Source organism: Chiloscyllium plagiosum, unplaced genomic scaffold, assembly GCF_037043375.1.
Source record: "Chiloscyllium plagiosum isolate Xiang-an unplaced genomic scaffold, Cpla_swu_hap1 HiC_scaffold_26, whole genome shotgun sequence".
NCBI lineage: Eukaryota > Metazoa > Chordata > Chondrichthyes > Orectolobiformes > Hemiscylliidae > Chiloscyllium > Chiloscyllium plagiosum.
The window spans coordinates 16,144,885-16,167,556 of NW_028270164.1; the positions used below are offsets into that span (position 1 = coordinate 16,144,885).

At 41.6% G+C, this 22,672-nt stretch overlaps 1 pseudogene across 1 annotated transcript in view; it reads right to left on the reverse strand.

The window, feature by feature from the left end:
* Positions 1–2,580: 2,580 nt before the first annotated feature.
* LOC122562932 (pepsin A-like) overlaps positions 2,581–22,672 on the reverse strand; it is a 46,216-nt pseudogene continuing 26,124 nt past the window's right edge. Inside the window, exons 5-9 of the transcript XR_015750899.1 lie at positions 6,346–6,524; positions 5,107–5,226; positions 4,239–4,373; positions 3,358–3,466; positions 2,581–3,197 (exon numbers count right to left, since the gene is read on the reverse strand). The product of XR_015750899.1 is annotated as a pepsin A-like (transcript). The remainder of the gene's footprint in view (positions 3,198–3,357; positions 3,467–4,238; positions 4,374–5,106; positions 5,227–6,345; positions 6,525–22,672) is intronic.

Here is a 22,672-nt window from a genome sequence, read left to right on the forward strand (position 1 = left end):
TATCTGTCAACTTTTCATGGCCACATCCAAGACTCAATTCATGGAGTTGAGAGCCTATCGCACCCTCTGGAAGCAGGGAGAACAATGTGTACTCACGAGATTGGATTAAGATGACCACTGTGTCCTTCCTCCTTCAACATCTCAAATGTTTGGCTCCCTCTGGGAGAAAAATTGTAGCTGTCAAAGAGCGCCTGGACCTAGGGAGGTACTACACGCTGAGGGTCAATGCTGTACCAAGGGCAGGGAATATTCCTGTTGTGGTCATTCACTGCCCCGCACCATGAAGACCAGGGTGTTCCTGACCATGGACACCTCCTTCCTGCATTGCCCCTTTCCCATCCCTGCTTTACCAGAGCTACTGCCTGCTGACGGTGCACCTCCCCACCCCACGTACCATTGCCCTGACCCTGGAGCCTCGATCCCAAAGGCAAATCTGCCAAGGCCCAGCCATACGGTCACAGCCAAAGTTACCCCTCCTGCCCCGTCGCCTTTAGATTCTGTGATTCTACCCATCACAGAGGGTGGTCGCACCCTCTTGACCAACATGCCCAGAAAGTCCAGGTAAAGATGTGCCCAGACCTCCAACTGGTACTTAGGTATCTCCCAGACTGCGATAGCCTTACCCCCAGGTGGACTTGTCAGTATGGAATCAACAGACTGACCATAGCCCACTTTAGGGAGCAGCAGAGGAACAGACTCTCTGACTGGATCATGCTAACCAGACGCTGGAACACGTCAAATTCTCTCAACTGGTATGGGAGGCTGTCCTGGACCTGTTGTAGCTGGACACCCTGACTAACATGTTCAGTGAGGAATACTCCCCTGAACCTTGCTTGCTTGCTGCACACATGGTGTGGTTGCTGCCTAAGCTGTTGGCACCTGGTGAAGGCTTTGGTTGATATAACTCACTGCCACACAGCAAGATATATGTCCCTTGACTTAACAGCAAGGCAAGCTGTCTGGTCGTGTGACAATGCTGATTGGCACAACAAAGCAGCGCATGGATGCTTTGAGCATGTAGGTAGGTGCAATGTGGTTGAGTCTTGAGATGTAGCCTGGCACAGTCTTTGAGCTGAGTACCTGACCCCACTGCAGAATTTCAATGCTAGTTGCTCATGTGCTGAGCAGTACAATACTGTGTTTTCAAAGCATCTGCCAGTGAAACGCAAAGTGCCAGAATAGCCGTGTTGGGTTAGCAAATGTCAATGTTCATGGAGCATGTGGGTGGTGCCCATTGATCATGCCCTGAACTGCAGTTTGCTCACAGTCAACATGGAGATCATGCAAGTAAGCTGAATCTTTTAGGCAGTGAGCTAATTTCCATGGCTAATTTTCTTTACGTTGCGCTTGTTTGGCCAGTTTGGAAAAATAGGAGGCTGGATATTAATGAGGCAAGTTTTGGCATTAATGAGCATTAATTGCCATCAACTGGCATCTCACTGCTGCCTAAAGAAAATCGTGCTCTACCACTTGTAAAAAGCATAATAAATGGATCAAGATAACCTCGCCATGGGGACATTGCATTTCTCACCCATACATCTCGCTAAACCCCATGTCAGTCACACTGCTGTACAATTCTGCCCAGTGTGATCTTACTGATGCACACAAGATTTTGAGAGGATGGTTGGTGAAAAGGTGTTTCCAATTATGAGAGAATCTCAAACTAGGAGGCAGAGTTACAGAATCAAGGGATAATTATTTGAAACTGAGATGAGAAGGAATTCATCTTCCAGGGCAGTGGAAGTCTGGAGGCTGGATCACTGAAAGTGTCTCAAGAGGAGATAGGTAGAGTTTTAAAACCTTCAGGTAATGATGGCTGTGAGGAGCTGGCATAACAGAGGAATTGACCCAATATCAGGGTAGGTTTTAGGGACTAAAGGGTCTACTCCTGCATTTGTTCAATTTACGTGTACAAATTTTCCCACTGTTATCAGGCATATGAACAGACCTCTCATAGCTTAGAGTTGATCTCTCTCTGCACCTTCACTGTTGCTGCAACACTATATTCTGCATTCTGTTCTATTTCCCTGATGTACGTTTGTCAGGTATGATTTGTCTGGTCAACATGCAAAACAATACCTTTGCATCTCGGTACATGCAATAATAATAATTCACCTCAAATCAAAAGTGGGGAAATGTGTGTGGCCTGAAAATATAAGCTATTATTGCTCAAATATTTGGGAATCTGCTTTGAACATCTAAACCTAAAATTCAAACTGAAATGGAATTGAGAGGCACCACCTTAAATCGCTGGTAACAGGTTTCAGAATATTTGGAGATATAAATGGAGCCAGAACTGGACCTCATCAGGCTACATGAAACTTTCTGACAGCATTAATTAATAGCCACAACATCTAGGATTGGCAAATTTCTACCTGTATTCGATAAGTAGCAATAAATCAATCATCACACCAAACAGCTCAAGTGTGAAGTGAATTCAAGTTTCTAATCACACAGATATAACAGGAACAAAAGATTGAAAACTGGGAAATTGCATTTCATGATTTTATTATATTATATAGTTTCAGAAACTATTATAATGAGAAGATTCCAGAAAATAGAAAAGGCAGCTGTGTGATGTTAGGATCACATTTACACCAACTCAGATTTCGCTGCAGACAACGTCCACCTTCAACAGAAACATGCACATCTCTGGAGAGTATCACAGCTCCAAGAGTTTATCACAGCGAGTGTCAGAACCAAGAAAGAACCAAGTAAAAGTGCTACACAATCAAAGTGTGGGAATAGTGAGACTGTCTCTATGTTCTCATTTCTAAACCAGATCCAGTGTCCTTAGTCTGTTTCTTTAAAAACCCACCCTGACAAGGGATTTATTCACATTAATTTGTTGTAAGTTAATGTGGAGCACTGCTGAGCACAGTCCACAGGCTATTGCCAATGGTATAACTTTATTCATAGTCATTCAAGAGATGAAGACTTTACTGTGCAGCCATGTGACAACTGCAGTGCTGGAGAAAGATGTGATCACTGCACGTCAACCCGGAAATACCAATCCGGGTGTGTTTTTAATGAGAACGTAAACGAAGGAATTAAGCAGCTTTAGCCAAGCCCACACGGTTGTTCCCCACTTCGAAAATGGAATAATATTCCCCAATGAAAACATCTCCCAGAATCCAGAGGCTTCCACCAGTAACACCAAATCCACTCATGCAGCTTCTTTGGTTGTTGTAAGTGCTCTGTAAGGAAAACAAGCACAGTTAACACTGGCTCATATCATCATCACCTTTAGTGAGCATTGCATTATTGTAGACTGTTGAATATATTGAATACATTCCATTAAATCTTTTGAAAATTTAGAGATAGAAATTTTAGACAGTATGGCTGTCCAAAAAATACCTGAAAAGTGTAGGCTTGTGGAGGAAGAGGGAAGTCGACTCCATTGATTGTGAAGACCACATCGGGCATGTTATACAGATTTTTACAGTTTATGGTGTACTGCAAGGAAACAGAGATGGTATTCAGTCATAGTGTCTGTGTAAGGATTTACAAAAACATTTAATGGTGCAATAACATGACTAATTCGTCATTGTTGAACATATCATGAGTTGAAATCTGAATACATAAGCAACCCAAAAGTGAATGATTGAAGAGAAGTTGCAGTCACCAGGATATACTTCATTTCCATTTAACAATATGATGCCAAAACATTTCTAAACATCCATGTTCATCTCAATCTTACAGCATTAAGAGGATTTTGGAGCAAGTACTTATTCTTCAAACACCATGCCCTCTTCTGCGCAAATGTTTGTCTGTGAATAAGTAGATTACAAAATGTAAAGACTTTCCATTTAAATCTTCCTCCAAATCCAAATGCTTTCCCAATATTTCTGGGGCAGTGTGTACATTCTGCAGTGTCAAGAGATTCACATCTCCACAGCTTCACATATGCAATATAATTTAGCATGGCCCCTATCTGTACTTCAGCCTCTCACATATGGGAAAAAGTGAGGACTGCAGATGCTGGAGTACCAGAGTTGAAAAATGTGATGCTGGAAAAACACAGCAGGCCAGGCAGCATCCGAGGAGCAGGAGAATCGACGTTTTGGGCATAAGCCCTTCTTGAGGCTGGTGTGCCAAGCGGGCTGAGATAAAAGGGTGGGGGGGGGAATTTGGGGGAGGGGCGCTGGGAATACGATAGGTAGAAGGAGGTGAGGGTGAGGGTGATAGGCCGGAGAAGGGGTGGGGGCTGAGAGGTCGGGAAGAAGATTGCAGGTCAAGAGGGCGTTGTTGCTCCAATGTACTGCTGAGTGGCATTGATGGGTGTGCTGGAACCAACAAGGAGAGAAGTGCCAGTGTCAACAATGGCTGGACAACCTCCACTGCAGGCCACAACCTGCCCATTGATTGTCACCCTGAGGGAGAGAAATAAATCAATAGTTAAAGATCTAAATCCCTCAAACTGTTTTAGGCTTATTGAACAAGTAATAGCAAGCTGAGCTTTAGTTAGCTCAGATATTCATTATAATCTCCTTAAATGCTGATTGGATAGAATAATTATTGATGTATAAAATAAATTGAAAGTGCTGGACAAACTCAGCAAGTCTGACAGCATCTGAGATGAGAAGAGCACAGTTAAATTTGAGTCCAATTTGGCTTTTCTTCAAAATTGAAAGTGATGATTTTATTTTTATTTTGATCCTCCTGGGCTTTTAGTTCACATATTTCAATATAATTTGATAGAATCAGTCAATTTGGGGCAGATTGGTGGCTCAGTGGATAGCACTGGTGCCTCACAGTTCCGGGGACTCACAGCATCGGGCGACTGTGTGGAGTTTGCATGTTCTCCCTCTGTCTACGTGGCTTTCCTCTGGGTGCTCTGGTTTCTTCCCACAGTCCAAGATATGCAGGGTAGGTAAATTGGTCATGCTAAAGTGTCCATAGTGCTCAGAGATGTGAAGATTAGGTGGATGAATCAGGGAAAAATGTCAAGTAATAAGGGAATGGGTCTGGATGGGTAACTCTTCAGAGGGTCAGTGTGGACTTGTTGGGCTGATTTCCACACTGTAGGGATTCTATGATTTTCTAGGATCTCAGTGGAGAAGCACAACGTATCAATCCCAGTTGTGGTTGAGTATAAGCACATACCGGTCAATGAGGATTTGCCAATAGGCCTCACGAGTGATGGGAACACAGTGAATTTGACCTGTGTAGTGACTTGAGTCAATTCCATCAAACACAATTTCACTTCCAGATGCACCGTCCTGTCTGTAAAACACAGGAGAATCATAAACATGCTGAGAGGTGAAGAAACAACATCATTAGCATCAACACATTTCTGGTTTAGAGAATTAGCACATAATGGTAGGATTTCCTGTGTTGTACGAAAATCATTTTTGCAAATCACTTGCCAAAAATGTTTGATTGCAATCTTGCCACAAATACACCAGGTCACACCAACCATTCCAACAGATACTAACAATGCAAGTTGAGCAATTATGTCCTTTCAAGTAATTATTCTTGGCTCAGTTCGATTTTATTCATTTGAGTTCTGAATTGGGTTGAGGATAGCAGGGAACAGATTCAACACGGAAACCAAATGACTTTTAAAGAAAGCAGTTGCTTTGATATATTGCACTTCAAGTCCTCAGGATAGCTTGAAGTGACTTCACAAACAACTAAAATATTTGAAATATATTTAACATTGAGATAAATATGGCAGAACTTGTACTTAGCAGTATCCCATGTATCAGCTGTGGGATCCGTATAGATACTGAAGCAGTCAATGTCCAAATGTAGCAAGGTCTGGATGTCATTCAAGCTTGGGCGGACAAGTGGCAAGTGGTATTCATGTCACACATGTGCCCAGCAATGACCATCTCCAATGAGAGAGGATCAAGCTATTGTGCATTAGCATTGCCATCACCAATAGTAATCTAGTGCATTTTTAATAGACTGCATCATAGGAGCCAAAACTAGACACAATCTTTCAGGTGTGAAGTACCATAAAAAGGAAAGGTCACCATTGTCCTACTGTCTCATTAAACAGGAACAGCTGCTGCTGGTTTAACCATTCCTCGGGTAAAGAAAGAGGTTAAGAAGGAGAATCCTTCATGATAACCTCAGCCGATGTAGGAATTGAACCCATGACTGTTAGCATCACAAGACAACTGAGCTAACTGAACTGCACTAATGAATTGACTTCCACAAATTTATCAAGTTCTGCAAAGAACTGGAACAAGGACATTCACAATTCAAGCAAAATAAGTATTTTGAGTGAAACATTCACAGGGCTGAACAGACTACATCCGTTCCAATGCCAATGAAAATATCCACTTCATGCTTCATTCAGGGACATACAGTAAAGACCATGTGAGAAGTGCTTACCTGGACAGGTAGACAGAAAAGAGAGGCTCATCCACCAGATGCTGAGACACTAAGTTCTCAAACACAGTTGTAGCTCCTGATGCTGCAAGAGATGGGTAGCCCATTCCCAGAATCCCGTCAAACTTAACATAGGAAAAGAAACCACCAAATTCCTGATTGTGGATATTGATGTTTGAAATCTAGAAAGATAAAGACAAGTGAGAAAACCTGAGGAACTCAGCAAAACATTATTCTGTTCCATAACCTTCCCATAAATTGCTCACAGCTAGCTACCTGATGAAGGAGCAGCGCTCCCAAAGCTTGTGCTTCCAAATAAACCTGTTGGATTATAACCTGGAGTTGTCTGAGTTTTAACTCTGTCTACCCCAGTCCAACACCGGCACCTCCACAACTTAGTTGTGCAAGTGGGTTTGAACTCACAATCTTCTGACTAGAGAGCCACCAGCTGGTCACGGGAAACACATAAAGATTTCATATTTCATTCAATGACATACAGACATAACCGAGTGAGTAGAACTGAATGACTGCATGAAAAGAGCATATTTATCAGAATTAAAAGCAAGGCATTCAGACAAATTACATTTCAAATCATCAGCTTGAAGGGTAGCCACTCACTGTTAAATGATCATGGCACATCCATGCCATTTCTTGACCTCAAACTAATTATTTATTTTCTTTCAAGATCTTTGCATCTTCATCTTCTCGAACATAGAACAGTACAGCATGCGAACAGGCACTTTGGCCCATCCTGTCTGTGCTGACCATGATGCCATTCTGAACTAATCCCATCTGCCTGCATATCGTCCATATCCTTCTATTCCCTGCCTGTTCATGTGTCTGTCTAAATGCTTCTTAAACTTTGCTAATACATTTACTTCTAAACCCAGCCTGGCAGCACTATCCAGTCACCTACCACCCTCTGAACAAAAAATATGCCTCGCACATCTCTTTTAGTCTTTTCCCTCTCACTTTAAACCTATGGCCCATCATATTTTGTATTTCTGCGCTGGGAAAAAGCCTCCAACTATCCATCCTATCCATATTTCTCATAATTTTGTATACTTCTATCAGTTTGCCCCTCAGATTCCAATGCTGTCGTGAAAATAATCCAAGTTTGTCAAACCTCTCCTTATAACTAATACATTTCAATCCAGACAAAACATCCTGGTAAACATCTTTTGCACCCTCTCCAAAGCTTCCCCATCCTTCTGTTAGTGTGGCAACCAGAACGGCACACAAAACTCCAAGTATGGCCTAACCAAGATCAATTACCAATATTGTGTGATTTGATTTATTTGATGAAGTTTACAATTGACTTACTCTGACAGTGTCATATCCCAATATTCCATTCATGGCACCTGTACCGTATTAGATAGATACACCCTGGTTGTTGGAATAGTATGTTGAAGATGCACTGGGATTGAATCTGTGATACATTGCTGTAATGGAGCAGACATGTAATGAAATTAATAAGAAATGTGTGGGTATTTAATCTGATGTAGGAACAAATGTTTGAGTTTTAAAAAAGGTTTATTTTATATTTAAAAATTGTTTTTGCTTCTAACAAGAATCCTATCCAAATTCCTTCACCCTGAAACGTGTTTGTCTGGCTGCGTTCTCCATGTGGGATGATCCCGAAAATGTAAGATGGCTCGGGATCCGGAAAGCTGCTGTGTGTCCATGTAGGAGGGGAAGCTCTGAGTTGGACAAGTGCTTGTGTATATGTGTCTATTTGTAGGTTTACAAAGGGAGATACCTCATGCAGATCCAGGGAGGAATTTATGTGAACCTACACTTTGGAGAACCTTAAAATAAATCAAATTCAAACAGACACCAGAATGATTCCCACAACCGCCTGATGAAGGAGCAGGGCTCCGAAAGCTAGTGCTTCCAAATAAACCTGTTGGACTATAGCCTGGCTTGTGTGATTTTTAACTAGGAATGAGGAATGTTAACTACTCAGTTAGGCTTGAGAAACTGGAGATGTTCTCCTTGCGAGCAAAAGAGATTGATTGGAAGTTTGATCGAGGTGTAAAAGATTACTGCACTATAAGGTGCATCAAAGAAAGATTTTCTTATTTGTTGTTCATGAAATGGCCAAGAAAGTAAACCTCTCCAAGCCCAAGTAAACTTCTAGTTTTTGAGCCTATCATACAAAGCGAGTTATTCAGCTCTAGTTCTCCTAGAAATATTATTTTCTTTCAGTGCTGAGGTTAAAAAGGTAAGAAATGCCACAATGCTCTGAATAATGGAAACATTTACTCACCGCATGACTGTTCAGAGCAGTAAACTGAAGGGACCCAGAGGTTGGATGAGCCAGTGTCAAAGATGACGGTGAAACTCTGTGGTGGATTCCCAATGCTGATTGCTCCATAGTATGACAACTGTCAGCAAGAACGAGAAGAGCACAACTTATCAACTGGAAATATAGCTGAGCAACACATGTTATTGGGCTCATTATATACTGCACTTTTCAGGAAATATACACCTTCTTAGAACAGCTCCACAAATCTGTGAGATGGAGGAGAAGGAGAGCGCAAATACTTCATTGCATAAATAGCTAATTCATGAGAAAAGTGATTCTTAAGAAAAAACATTGTTTTGATGCTTTATACTGAATAATATATTACATAGCTATAATGATGTTGCCTTTGATTATTTACTCTTCTGATTTTAGAAGGTAACTCCAATCCAGTAGTGCTAATATAGATGCTAACATTGTTAGGCCAGCCAGCAGCACAAGCCAAGCTCATTAAAGGAATCCAGAAATATTGATCAGCTCACTAGTCAGCAGGTCCAAAAGAAATCACCAGTAAGTCCTCACATTGAATCAGAACTTTCCATCAGACCAATAGGATTCAGTGTTCTGAGCACCAGTCACAATCAGAAACTGGTTCCAGCACTTGATCCATCATGACCTGCTACCTTCCTGCAAGTGCAACTCACTCCTCCTACTCAACCATCTTATCCCTGTAACCTTATAAACATTCCCTATTCAGATCATTATTACATTTGAAAGCTGTGAGTAAACTTACCTCATCCACCCCTGTTAGGCCATATATTACATACCTCTGCCAAATGCTGTGCAAATAATCTGTTTCCTCAGGACCCCATTCATTCTTTTGATAAAAACCTTCAATTAGAGTTCACATATTCTTGACCATTGAGCCAATGGAAACCTCCCTCTCTGTCTACTTTGAGTTGCTCTCTTATGATTTTGAAACTCTCTATTAAATCTCTCAGTCTTCTACCGTAGTCTCTTTGATTCTACCCATGCTACTAATGTTCTTTGTTCTTAGATCATTCTCGGAGATTATTTCCATACACTCTCAAGTATCTTCACATCTTTTCTAAGCTATATTGCTTAGAACGGAACACTCATGATTCCATTATCTCAAATTTAATTTCTCCTAACAAGGACACTCTTATACTTAAGCAATAACCAACTGAGAACATTTGGATTTTAACACAAAATTTTAAGTACTGTATGTTTCAAGCCTTATGACTGATAAGGCAATTATAAATATATTTCAAATTGATCAAAAGCTATAACATCAGAGCCAGAAAATAGAAATATCGCAAGTGTATCAAAAGATGAATTAACCATTTTACTGCTAGATCCTAATCTCTGTTAACAGGTAACTGCTGTGGAAGTTGAAGTATTTCAACATTTCAAACAAGGCACAATTCAGGAGTTTGATGGACTTGCCAGATGACTGTAGCAGTAACAATATTCGAGAATCTTAATACCATCCAGGACAAAGCAGTCTGGTTGATTAGTACCCATTCACAAACATTCACTCCTTCCACCACTGACATTCAGTAGCAGCAACGTATGCCATGTACAAGACGACTGCCCTAAAGTTACCAAGGCTCATTAGACACCATTTTCTAAATTTGCAGGACGGCAGGTTAATGGAAGCATTACTGCCTGCAAGTTCCCCTCAAAACCACCTACATCCAGACTTGGAAATATATCACTGTTCCTTCACTATTGCTTGGTCAAAATCTTTGAACCCATTTCTTACTGTCAGTCTACTTATACCAAACAGAATGCAGCAGTTTGAGGAGATAGTTCTTGATAATAAATGGTGGCCTTGACAGCTACACTCAATTCTCCTGAAATAATAAAACAAAGCAAAATTTGGGCAAAATTTCAGCAATATTCCTCAGAAGGATGTTCAAAGAACGTTTGAAGTGTGAAACTGTCTCAAATTTCTGAACTTCTGGTTAACCAATGTAGCACCCCCCATAAAGGAATTCCAAACTCTAAGCTCCAGCTTTTCACATTTGGACTCAATCAGCAACCTCTTGTGGCTTTATGTGATAGTTATGGATCTTTCACTTGGTGATCTGTGCAATTTAATTCTTCATGGATAAACATCTACTGCTTTGATCAATTTCAAACCATCGGACAAAACATTAACATTCTCCTCAATGTCAAGTTTTACAGCCTCAAACTTCTGAAGTAATGAACCAAAATCTTATCTCCTGACTCTTCACTCCTCCTATGCTCTCTGTACCCTCAGTTCTTTGCTTATTCTCAATTTCACTGATTGGCTGATTGTCAGAGACATTCTTTTGCCTTCTTTCTTTAGTTGTGTATTTAGATTCACAGAACTGGTTAAGTCATAGAGTCATAGAATCATAGAATCGTAGAGACGTACAGCACAGAAACAGACCCTTCGGTCCAACCCGTCCATGCCGACCAGATATCCCAACCCAATCTAGTCCCACCTGCCAGCACCTGGCCCATATCCCTCCAAACCCTTCCTATTCATATACCCATCCGAATGCCTCTTAAATGTTGCAACTGTACCAGCCTCCACCACTTCCTCTGGCAGCTCATTCCATACTCGTACCACCTTCTGCATGAAAAAGCTGCCCCTTAGGTTTCTTTTATATCTTTCCCCTCTCACCCTAAACCTATGCCTTCTAGTTCTGGACTCCCCAACCCCAGGGAAAAGACTTTGTCTATTTACCCTATCTATGCCCCTCATAATTTTGTAAACCTCTATAATGTCACCCCTCAAACTTCGACACTCCAGGAAAAACAGCCCCAGCCTGTTCAGCCTCTCTCTATAACTCAAATTCTCCAACCCTGGCAACATCCCCGTAAATCTTTTCTGAACCCCTTCAGGTTTCACAGCATCTTTCCAATAGGAAAGAGATCAGAATTGCACACAATATTCCAACAGTGACCTAACCAATGTCCTGTACAGCCGCAACATGACCTCCCAACTCCTGTACTCAATACTCTAACCAATAAAGGAAAACATACCAAATGCCTTCTTCACTATCCTATATACCTGCGACTCCACTTTCAAGGAGTTATGAACCTCCACTCCAAGGTTTCTTTTTTCAGCAACACTCCTTAGGACCTTACCATTAAGTGTATAAGTCCCTGCTAAGATTTGCTATCCCAAAATGCAGCACCTCGCATTTATCTGAATTGAACTCCATCTGTCACTTCTCAGCACATTGGCCCATCTGGTCAAGATCCTGTTGTAATCTGAGGTAACCTTCTTCGCTGTCCACTACACCTCCAATTTTGGTGTCATCTGCAAACTTACTAACTGTACTTCTTATTGCTCACATCCAAATTATTTATGTAAATGACAAAAAGTAGAGGACCCAGTACTGATCCTTGTGACCCAGTACTGATCCTTGTGCCACTCCACTGGTCACAGGCCTCCAGTCTGAAAAACAACCCTCCACCACCACCCTCTGTCTTCTACCTTTGAGCCAGTTGTGTATCCAAATGGCTAGTTCTCCCTGTATTCCGTGAGATCTAACCTTGCTAATCAGTCTTCCATGGGGAACCTTGTTGAATGCCTTACTGAAATCCATATAGATTGCATCTACCGCTCTGCCCTCATCAATCCCCTTTGTTACTTCTTCAACAAACTCAGTCAATTTTGTGAGACATGATGTCCAATGCACAAAGCCATGTTGACGATCCCTAATCAGTTCTTGCCTTTCCAATTACATGTACATCCTGTCCCTCAGGATTCCCTCCAACAACTTGCCCACCACCGAGGTTACGCTCACTGTTCTGCACTAGATTAACTCTGCTCCCTGGTTGGGAAATCTTGCCTTCCATAGGCCTTTTGGTCCCACAGCATGAGATTTTTTACAATGGCTGCAGCAGGGTTTCCTGCACTTGATACAGCAAGATGGCAGTACTGTAGGATGCTCCTGCTGGAACTCCTCTGTTCCGCTTGTTTTATTGCTTTCTGTTTCATTTTTTTCCCTCTTTTTGCTTCTCCTCTCCCAATAGCTCCGGAGGCGAATACTGGTGCAGTGGCAGGAGCCAGCAGCAAGGGAGACCGAGAAACTGTTGGTTAAGCATTTTTTTAATATTGCAGAAGGAGCAACATGTTGATGTGACATAGCCTTTTGTCCTTGTTTTCCTGTTGAATTGTATCAGGTAAACCAATCACTTTGGTTACAATCAGTCTCCTTGTATTATTTTGTTGCCCAAGAAACTTTAGAAATTTATTCTCTTTTTCAATCAAGTAGAATGCTTGCCTTTATACATTACTATCAACAGTGTGTTTGCTTGATAACCATTGCTCCTCCTACACTGTATAATGTTTAACTTACACTTTCTTGCACTAACACGCCTATATTGCATACAATGAACCAACACGGACAGAGAAATGGCTCAGAGCAGTGCAGGGCAGGAGAACCTATACTTACCAAAGCTGTTTCATTGATACATGGTTAATTTACTTAAAAAAAAACTCGTATTCCCCAAGTTAAATTATATGCCTTTCAGATAATTTAAATGGTGATGTAAATTGTAATGAAACAACAAATAAACGAATCAATGCATCAGATTCAAACAATTCTACCAGCGGCATGAAAGACTTGAATTCTTAAGGATTGACATAACCTCTTTAAGATGTGCACACAATTCTGGATGTAGGTTTGCTCGCTGAGCTGGAAGGTTTGTTTTCAGACATTTCGCCACCATACTAGGTAACATCATCAGTGAGCGTGATGTCATCTTCAATGAACATGAACTAGCCACAAAAAGACATGACCCACTCTCATTAGTATTCTTACATACGGATGAGGAAGGAAACTACTTCAACTGGGACATCACATCCATCCGAGGACAAGCCAAACAGAGGCACGCACAGGAATTCCGAGAAGCTTGGCATTCCAATTAGAATTCTATCAACAAACACATTGACTTGGATCCCATATACCTCCCCCTAAAAAAGGAAATGGCATCACCAACCCAAGGAAACCTAAACACATAAATGGAAAGTGGGCCATACCACCTGTACTTCATCCGGAGGCTCACTGATGATGTTACTTAGTATGGTGACAAAACATCTGAAAATGAACCTTCCAGCTCAGCAAGCAAACCTATATCCAGAACCTTAATCTGAGCTACAAATCTTCTCAAAACTTGCAAAGTGTGCACAACTCCTGTGTAATCATCATGTGGTGCATTATCCTTGAAATGCCCTGAATTAACTCAATACCGATATGCATTTCATTATATTCCTGTACAGGCCTGCATCCTTGGCTGTGTTAAAACATCATAGACCTCATTTTAACTGAGATCTAAATAGATTGACATCAATGCCTGTATGTTCAAATTGCAAGGTGAAAACTCCCCTTTAAAGATATAACTGAAGCCCTTTAAGAACTATTGTCCAGGCAATTTCAACATAATGCGCTCAACCAACTTCTAGATTCTACCATCTGTATGAAGACCTAATGAGTATAATCCGATGAAGGAATACAATAGAAGTCAAGTGTCCACCGTTCTGGCTGTACATTCTTTATATTCATGGATTCCAAAATCCCATGAGGTGTTGGATATTGTTTCCTTCACGTAACACAACCTTTCAATGCTAATGACAAGGATAAAAACTATCATGCATCACTCCTGGTGATTAACCAAACAGGGCAAAGATCACCAAGGAGAAAGTGAGGACTGCAGATGCTGGAGATCAGAGCTGAAAATGTGTTGCTGGAAAAGCACAGCAGGTCAGGCAGCATCCAAGGAACAGGAGAATCGACGTTTCAGGCATGAGCCATTCTTCAGGAATGAGGATAAAAGGTAGGGAGGAGGGACTTGGGGGAGGGGCGTTGGAAATGTGATAGGTGGAAGGAGGTCAAGATGAGGGTGATAGGCCGGAGTGGGGGTGGGGGCGGAGAGGTCAGGAAGAAGATTGCAGGTTAGGAAGGCGGTGCTGAGTTCGAGGGATTTGACTGAGACAAGGTGAGGGGAGGGGAAATGAGGAAACTGGAGAAATCTGAGTTCATCCCTTGTGGTTGGAGGGTTCCTAGGCGGAAGATGAGGCCTATCACCCTCATCTTGACCTCCTTCCACCTATCACATTTCCAACTCCCCTCCCCCAAATCCCTCTTTCCTACCTTTTATCTTAGCCTGCTGGACACACTTTTCTCATTCCTGAAGAATGGCTCATGCCCGAAACGTCGATTCTCCTGTTCCTTGGATGCTGCCTGACCTGCTGTGCTTTTCCAGCAACACATTTTCAGGGCAAAGATCTCATAAATTGAAATGAATGAAAGATATTTTATAATGAAAGCATCATGATGCTTAAGTAGCCATTTCAAGGTATTTAACATGGCCTAAAAAACTTGGAGAGTTAAGCAATGAGGATATTTGAGAAGACTGCACTTGTGGTCAATATTGCCATGAGCTGGAACAGAGCCAGTGCTCAACCATAACCAAAGTAGTACTTTTATCAGGTTCTTCAGGCAATAGGCAGCACCACAGAAACAGTCCAGCTACTTTTAGGCAGTAGTGTCTGAAAGGACATGGGCACATCGGGGAGCAACAAAGCTCCACTGCAATGATAAAGTGAAATGCAATGTCCATGAAGATAAATCTTATTTGTGAAAACAAAAGGGATGTATAGGTGCAACTAAGGTGGGAATAATCACAAACTCGCCATAGGATCCAATTCAAATCCACCTGAATCAAGCAGTTCAATTATCAAGGATAATATCTGGGGCAAAGTGCACAGGAGAAAAGACATAAAGAGGATTCTTAAAAGGCTTGGACAGAGTAAGAGCTGAGAGGATGCTTCGCTTCCAGTGAGAGTCTAATACCAGAGACCGTAGTCTCAGAATAAAGGGGTCCCAATTTAAGACTGAGATGAGGAGAGAATTGTAAGTATTTGGAACTCCAAAATCACTTTGGTGGCAGAGTCCTTCTGGCAAAGATAGATAGATTATGGATCAGTAAGCGAATCAAGGGTTATGCGGAAAATATGAGAAAGTTGACTTGAGGAGTATCAAATCAGCCATGATCATATTGAATGGTGGAGCAGTCTTGAGTGGCCAAACAGCCATTTCCTGTTCCTGTTTTTGATGGTCAATATGCTCTTAATGTCTGACACATTACAGAAATCTTAGGGAAAAGTGGTCATGTAGTTGTAATTCTAAGTCCAAGACAAATGTCCCAGTGATACGTTTTTGAATCCAAAAGAACTCATCTGGGTTGAAGTAACTACACAGAGACTGGTGTCCCATCACCAAGTTACCCTTTATTTACACGTGGACAGTCCATGACACTGATCCAGCTTCCTCAGAGCCAGTTCTCAGAGTGAACAGAACCTTTGACACACTCCTATTTCTTTTTTTTCTTTTTTTTCTTTTCTTCTACACTACCACCTGATAGCGGTAGTGCTTATTTTTCCCCAGCACCCATGTTGTGTGTGTGCAGGTGTTGGGCACAGTGAAAAACAACAAGTGTGCAAATCTTTATGATGTACAACCACTAGGAAGAAAGGAAACACCCGAGTGGCCAGTGACAAGCAGTGCCCTTCACATCAAAGGGCAATGCTGTGTGATCAAACAGTGAAGGGAAGAGATTAAATCAAAATAGAGTTGGAGGGGGAGGTAGTATGCTCCACTGACTCTGGTGCCGACCTTTCCTTGAAAATCTCGAGGTATTGGTGGACACAGTGTGCTCCTTCTCCAGAGACACCTGAGCTCTGACAAAACCGCGGAAGAGGGGGACACTCCTGTTTCTATCTGTTAGTCAGGGGTCCCTGATTGAACCAGATTAACAGCCCCAATCAGTATTAATAACTGAGAGTATTAATTTCTCTTTAAATATTAAACTAAATTGTCGCATTTCCCATCACGTAATTAGAGGTGAGACAGTTCCCATTTTCCTGTTGAATCTAGTTAGATAAACCATCCACTTGCATTACAACCAACCACTTTCTATCATTCTGTTCTCTAGAGGTTTTTATCTTTCCATTCGAGTGGAATGATTGCCTTTATTAATGATTACCAACTCTCATTCCTTCTGCAATATTGAACTTACTTAACCAGTTTAACTTATTTAGTTCTATTTTTTGCTCCAATGTGTACCTCATATGTGTACTGACCCAGCAAAGACTGAGAAACATTGCCCAGCAGCAGAAAGTAGGATAGCATGTTCTTTTCAAGGCTGTTTCTTTGATATAACAACAACTTTTATGATCGATATGTTGCAATCTTGTTTTTCCAAAGTTAAATTATCTGACTTTCTGTAGGATGTTGTGCAAAATGTAATGAGACATAAGATGAATGAACTAATGCATGGATTCCATCAATTCCACCAGTGATACAAAAAACCTTGAATTCGTCAAGGGAGACTTAACTTCTTTAAGAACTGCACACAATCTCCTGTGCAGTCACCATGTGGTGTGCTATCCTAGAAATGTCCTTGTTATGTCTGGATTAAGTTGGGACTGATACGCATTTCATTATAGTTATGGATGTGCCTATTCCTTCAACTGTGTCATGGAGCTTGTTTTAACAGATATAACTATTACCATCCCTGTGTATGTCCTGTCCCATGTAAAACAGACCAAGCAAGCACAGTAATATACTATCAGGAGGGAGTTGTTATGGGAGTCTTCAACATTGACTGACTCTGCACCCCTTGAAAGCTCATGGCATTGGTCCAAATATGGATATGGAAATCTTGATTACCATCTAATGCCTTCATTCAGTTGATGAATTGGAACTCATCCAAACTAAACCTCAAAGGTAACAGCACTGAGGGTGGCAAGGACACCAAATGTACGTGGATGAAGGACTTCAAAATTCATTATCAAGGGTAGCTCAGTAACGTCACCACTTACTAAGCTAGTTGAGTCCTCCAGATAGTATCTGTAGACTCTATTTATGATTATGTGGTGAGGGAATCAATTAGACGTAGAAATCTGTGAAACGTTTTGCTCACCATCAAATATTTTTTCAAGCAGAAGGTCATTCAGATGTGAAATGAACTGCCATAGAAAGTGGTAGATGCAGATACAGTTACAAAATTTAAAAGATATTTGGACAGATACATGAATGGGAAAGGTTTAGAGCGATGTGGGCTAAGTGCAGGCGAGTGGGATTAGTTTAGTTTGAGAAAATTGATCAGCATGGACGGGTTGGACCGAAGGGTCTGTTTCCATGCTGTATGATTCTATGACTCTATGATTCTAGATTGACATCAATGTATTTATGCTAAATTGCAAGGAAGAAGTCTCAAACAGTTGTTCTCTATTTACTGTCAGCTGTCGTTTTAAAGGAGATTCTTATTAAAGGCGAGAGTCAGTATCTATTGCATTCATGATGCTTTCAGATCGGTCAATTTCTGTAGATGAGCAATTGCAGAAAACCCCCCTTTAATGGTATAACTACAGCCCTTTAAGAACTATCAGCTCATGCAGTTTTGCTACGTGTTTTAAACACACTTCTGTATCCAATTCCAGGTTACATTTTTCTGTCCTTAAGCAAACTCAAGGTGAGAACAAAAAAAGCAGATTCTCAACATCGATAAAAATGAGTACGACTTTCCCTTTGAATCTTAAATGGCAACTTTAGAGCCCACCTTTGACTGGTGACTGATTTATTCCATGCAGTCATGAAAATCCCAACTCATCCTGTCTACATTGCACTTTCAATTCCCCCTGCTTATCTAAGAAACTAGATGATGTAAAATGCCCGCCGTAAATCCAAGTGGGTACCTGGTGTCGGCTGCTCACTGAGTGCCTGTCCTAGGCATTTACAACTGCTCCAAACCACTACTTCTCTGTAGGTTCCATTACTACTACCTTCTTTGACCCTTGGTCCATATATCTCAATGTTGGCAAGCCACCAGCCTCACCATATCATCCAGGCTGCTCTTGGACCATCTCAGCCACCACTCCCGGCCCTCCACACTCTACTTTGGGAGCTGATGGACACCTATAACTTGCATGCTTTTGCCAGGTCACTTTGCACACAGGTGCAGCCAAACATTGTACGCACCTACTCAAAATGCTATTGAGCTGACACAGACACTTCTTCTAGCACTAAGTTGGCTTTCTTAGTACTGACTGACTTTAGCACATAATTGGAAACTGACAACTTAAACACAGGGAGTCATAGAGATGTATAACATGGAAACAGACCCTTAAGTTCAACTCATCCATATCTACCAGATATCCAAAATTAATCTAGACCCATTTGCCAGCATTTGGTCCATATCCCTCTAAATCTTTCCTCTTTCATATACACATCCAGATGGGTTTTAAATATTGCAATTGTACCAGCCTCCACCACTTCCTCTGGCAGCTCATTCCATACACGCACCATCCTTTACGTAAAAATGTTGCCCGTTAGGTCCCTTTTTCCCCTCTTACCCTAAACCTATGCCCTCTAGTTCTGGACTCCCCCATCCCAGGGGAAAGACGTTGTTTATTTACCTTATCCATGCCCCTCATGATTTTATAAATCTCGATAAGGTTACCCCTCAGCCTCCAATTCTCCAGGGAAAACAGCCCTAGCCTATTCAGCCTCTCTTATAGCTCAAACACTTCAACCCTGGCAACATTGTTGTAAATCTTTTCTGAACTCTTTCACATTTCACAACTTCTTTCCAAGAGCAGGGAGACCAGAATTGCACGTAATATTCCAAAAGTGGCCTAATCATTGTCCTGTACAGATGTAACATGACCTCCCAACTCCTACACTCAATGCTCTGACCAATAAAGGAAAGCATACCAAACACCTTCTTCACTATCTTATCTACCTGCGACTCCACTTTCAAGGAACTATGAACTTGCACTCCAAGGTCTCTTTGTACAGCAACACTCTCCAGTACCTTATCATTAAGTGTATAATCCTGCCCTGATTTGCTTTTCCGAAATGCAACACTTCACATTTATCCTCCACCCATTGGACCATCTGATCAAAATGCTGTTGAACTCTGAGGTAACCTTCTTTGCTGTACTCTACACCTCCAATTTTGGTGTCATCTACAAACTTCTATGATATGTTTTAGCCCACAAGGTCTTCAGCATTGGGAGATATGCTGCTGCCTGTGCAGTTTAGCTTGCTTTTTAGTAAGATAGGCAGGCAGCTTGTGGCGGTGAAGAGCACTGAAAAGTCAATGAAACATTCAGACAGCAGTTGACATGCCATTGTTATAGGTCAACATCAAAGCTGCAGCCTATTTGTCAGCAGCCTATACGCTAAATACCACCATCTGCAAGTTCCCCTCCAAGCCACTCGCCATCCTGAGTTGGAAGTGTATTGTTGTTCCTTTAATGTTGTTTTGTCAAAATTCTGGAATTTCCTCCCTAAAGGCATTGTGGGTCAACCTCCAACACCTGGACTCCAGCGCTTCTTGAACACAGCTCACCTTCTCAAGGGCAACTAGGGATGAGCAATAAATGCTGGCCTGGTCAGCAACGCCCACAACCCATTAATAACAAAAAGACACACTGCAAGCAAAGGGCGATATTGAAGCCCGAAGTGAAATGAAGGGGATCGACAGTCAATCCAGGTGTACAATGCCAACGCCAGTGAAGGGGCTTGTCTGATTAGACTACACTTAGCACTACATGAGTCCAGGGTTCAGAGTTCTTGCAGTCCGCGGACTGGGCCATGGCAAGTTCAAACAGCCAGCAGATTAAAGCTAGGTCAATGTAGATATTGTTGAAACATCAATCCATGGTCAGTTGGGGCTGTCCTGCTAAGCCAGTCCAATGGGATGGTCTGAAGAGTGATGGATTACGAGTCAGTCATGGGCTTTGTTCAATAGTTGTCTTGAAGCTTATTGGGTTTGTTGTTCCTCACGTGCAGCACCTGAATGGTGCACAGCTAGGCTGTAGATGTGGTGTCAGATGCATGGAAGCAAACGGTCTCAACAGTGGTAAGGACATTCACCTCACCTGCCATAAGAGCATACCCAAAATCTCAGTTGCCTCATTAATGAGATGAAAAGCAGAAGACCGTGCGGTTAATTCAGCCAGGCCACGGCAGAGCAGACACTATGAAACTCACTCACCATCACACTTTTAACAACAGACAAATTCCACCCTCTGGAGGCTCTACTCCAATGGAGGAATGCACCATGAGTCAACATACTGTCAAATTTGGTGGAATCAGAAAATTGATGTTTTACTCCACAGTTCTGGCTCTGTATCCTTTTAACATCCTCAAAATCCAGGAGTTGTTCATTATGTCATTTCTTCTTGCTTCCAATACAACCTTTTCATTGCTTAAGACAAGAGGATTGTATATCATTTTTCATTGATTAACTAAACATGGTAAAGAGCTCAGGAATGAAGTAAATGTGGGAATTTGTAAAAGGCATATTAAAGTATGTCACAAAGCTCAAAACTGTTGTTGAATGCTGTAACATAGCTTTAAAACCTTGGAGATCACTACTCTAAAGCAATAAGTCCATTAAAAGCATTCATATGCAAGGTCATCAACATCACCAGCAGGTTATGAAAACATTTAATTGTGTAACATTTACCTGGACACTCCTCAGCTGCCTTCTTGAACCGCTGCAGTCCATTAAGTATAGGAACACCCACAATGCCGTTAAGGAGGGAATGACAGGACTTCCCCAGCAACACTTCAGGAATGGTATTGTTTCCAAGTAATGATGATGAATAGCTTGGGATAACTTGTAGGTGGTGGTGTTCCCATGTTTCTGCTGCCCTTGCCCTTCTAAATGATGGTGGTCATGAGTTTGGAAGTTGTTGTCTGAATGAAATTCTGCAATGTACCCTGTGGATTGTACACCCTGCTGCAAGCATTGGTGGTGAAGAGACCTTCCCTCGCTGAAACTATATTGAATATTGGATACTAGCTCATCAGATAGGTAATTTTCAGATTTGTGTTGTTATTGAATCACATGGGATTCTGGGTAAGCTTGCTAATTGTGTAAAAATTGGCTTAACGGCCAGAGACAGATAGTGATGGTGGAGTGCAGGCTTGTGACCAGCAATGTCCCTCAGGAATCAGTGCTGGGTCCACTTAGATGAGAATATAGAAAGCATGGTTGGTAAGTTTGTGAATGATACCAAGATTGGCAGTGCAGTGGACAGTGAAGAAGGTTGCCTAAGCTTACAAAGAGATCTTAAACAATTGAGTCAATCGGCTGAAAAGTGCCAGATGGAATTTAATTTAGTTAAATATGAGGTATGGCATTTTGGTAAAATAATCAAAAGCAAGACTTTTACAATTAAAAGTTGGGTCCCAGGTAGTGTATTAGAATAGAGAGACCTAGCAGTTCAGGCACGTTTTTCATGAAGTTGGCATTACAAATTGATAGGATGGTCAAGAAGGCATTTAACACTTGCCTTCATTGCTCAGACCTTTGAGTATAGGAGTTGGGATGTTGAGATTGTACAGGATGTTTGTGAGGGGTCTTTTGGAATACTGTGTCTAGTTCTGGTCTCCCTGTTATAGGAAGGATATTGGTAAGCAGAAGAGGGTTCAGAAGAGATTTACCAGGATGCTGCTGGGAAGAGAGGGCTTGAGTGATAAGGAGAGGCTGGATGGACTGGGACCTTTCTCACTGGAGCATAGAAGGTTGAGAGGTGATCTTATAGAGATATATAAAAAATCATGAGGGGTATAGATAAGGTGTTTTTCTCAAGGGTGGGGGATTTCAAGACTAGGGACATATTTTTAAGAGGCGAGGAGAAAGATTTTAAAAAGACATGACTGCCAATTTTTTTAGACAGTGTGGTTCGTGTGTGGAATAAATTTTCAGAGGATGTGGTGAAAGTGGGTACAGTTACAATGCTTAAAAAGTATTTAGATAAGTACATGATAAAGAAATGTTTGGAAGGATATGGGCCAAGCTCAGGTTGGTGAGACTAGTTTAGTTCTGGTTGGACTGAAGGATCTGTTTCCATGCTGGATAACTCTATGCCTCTATGATGTAGGATCACCCATAGTATCCCAGTTAAAATGCTGGCATTACTGAGCATTGGTATTATTCTGTTTCATATTGAACCCAAAGGTTCTGCCAATACTATCTGCCTATTGACAATCAACACTT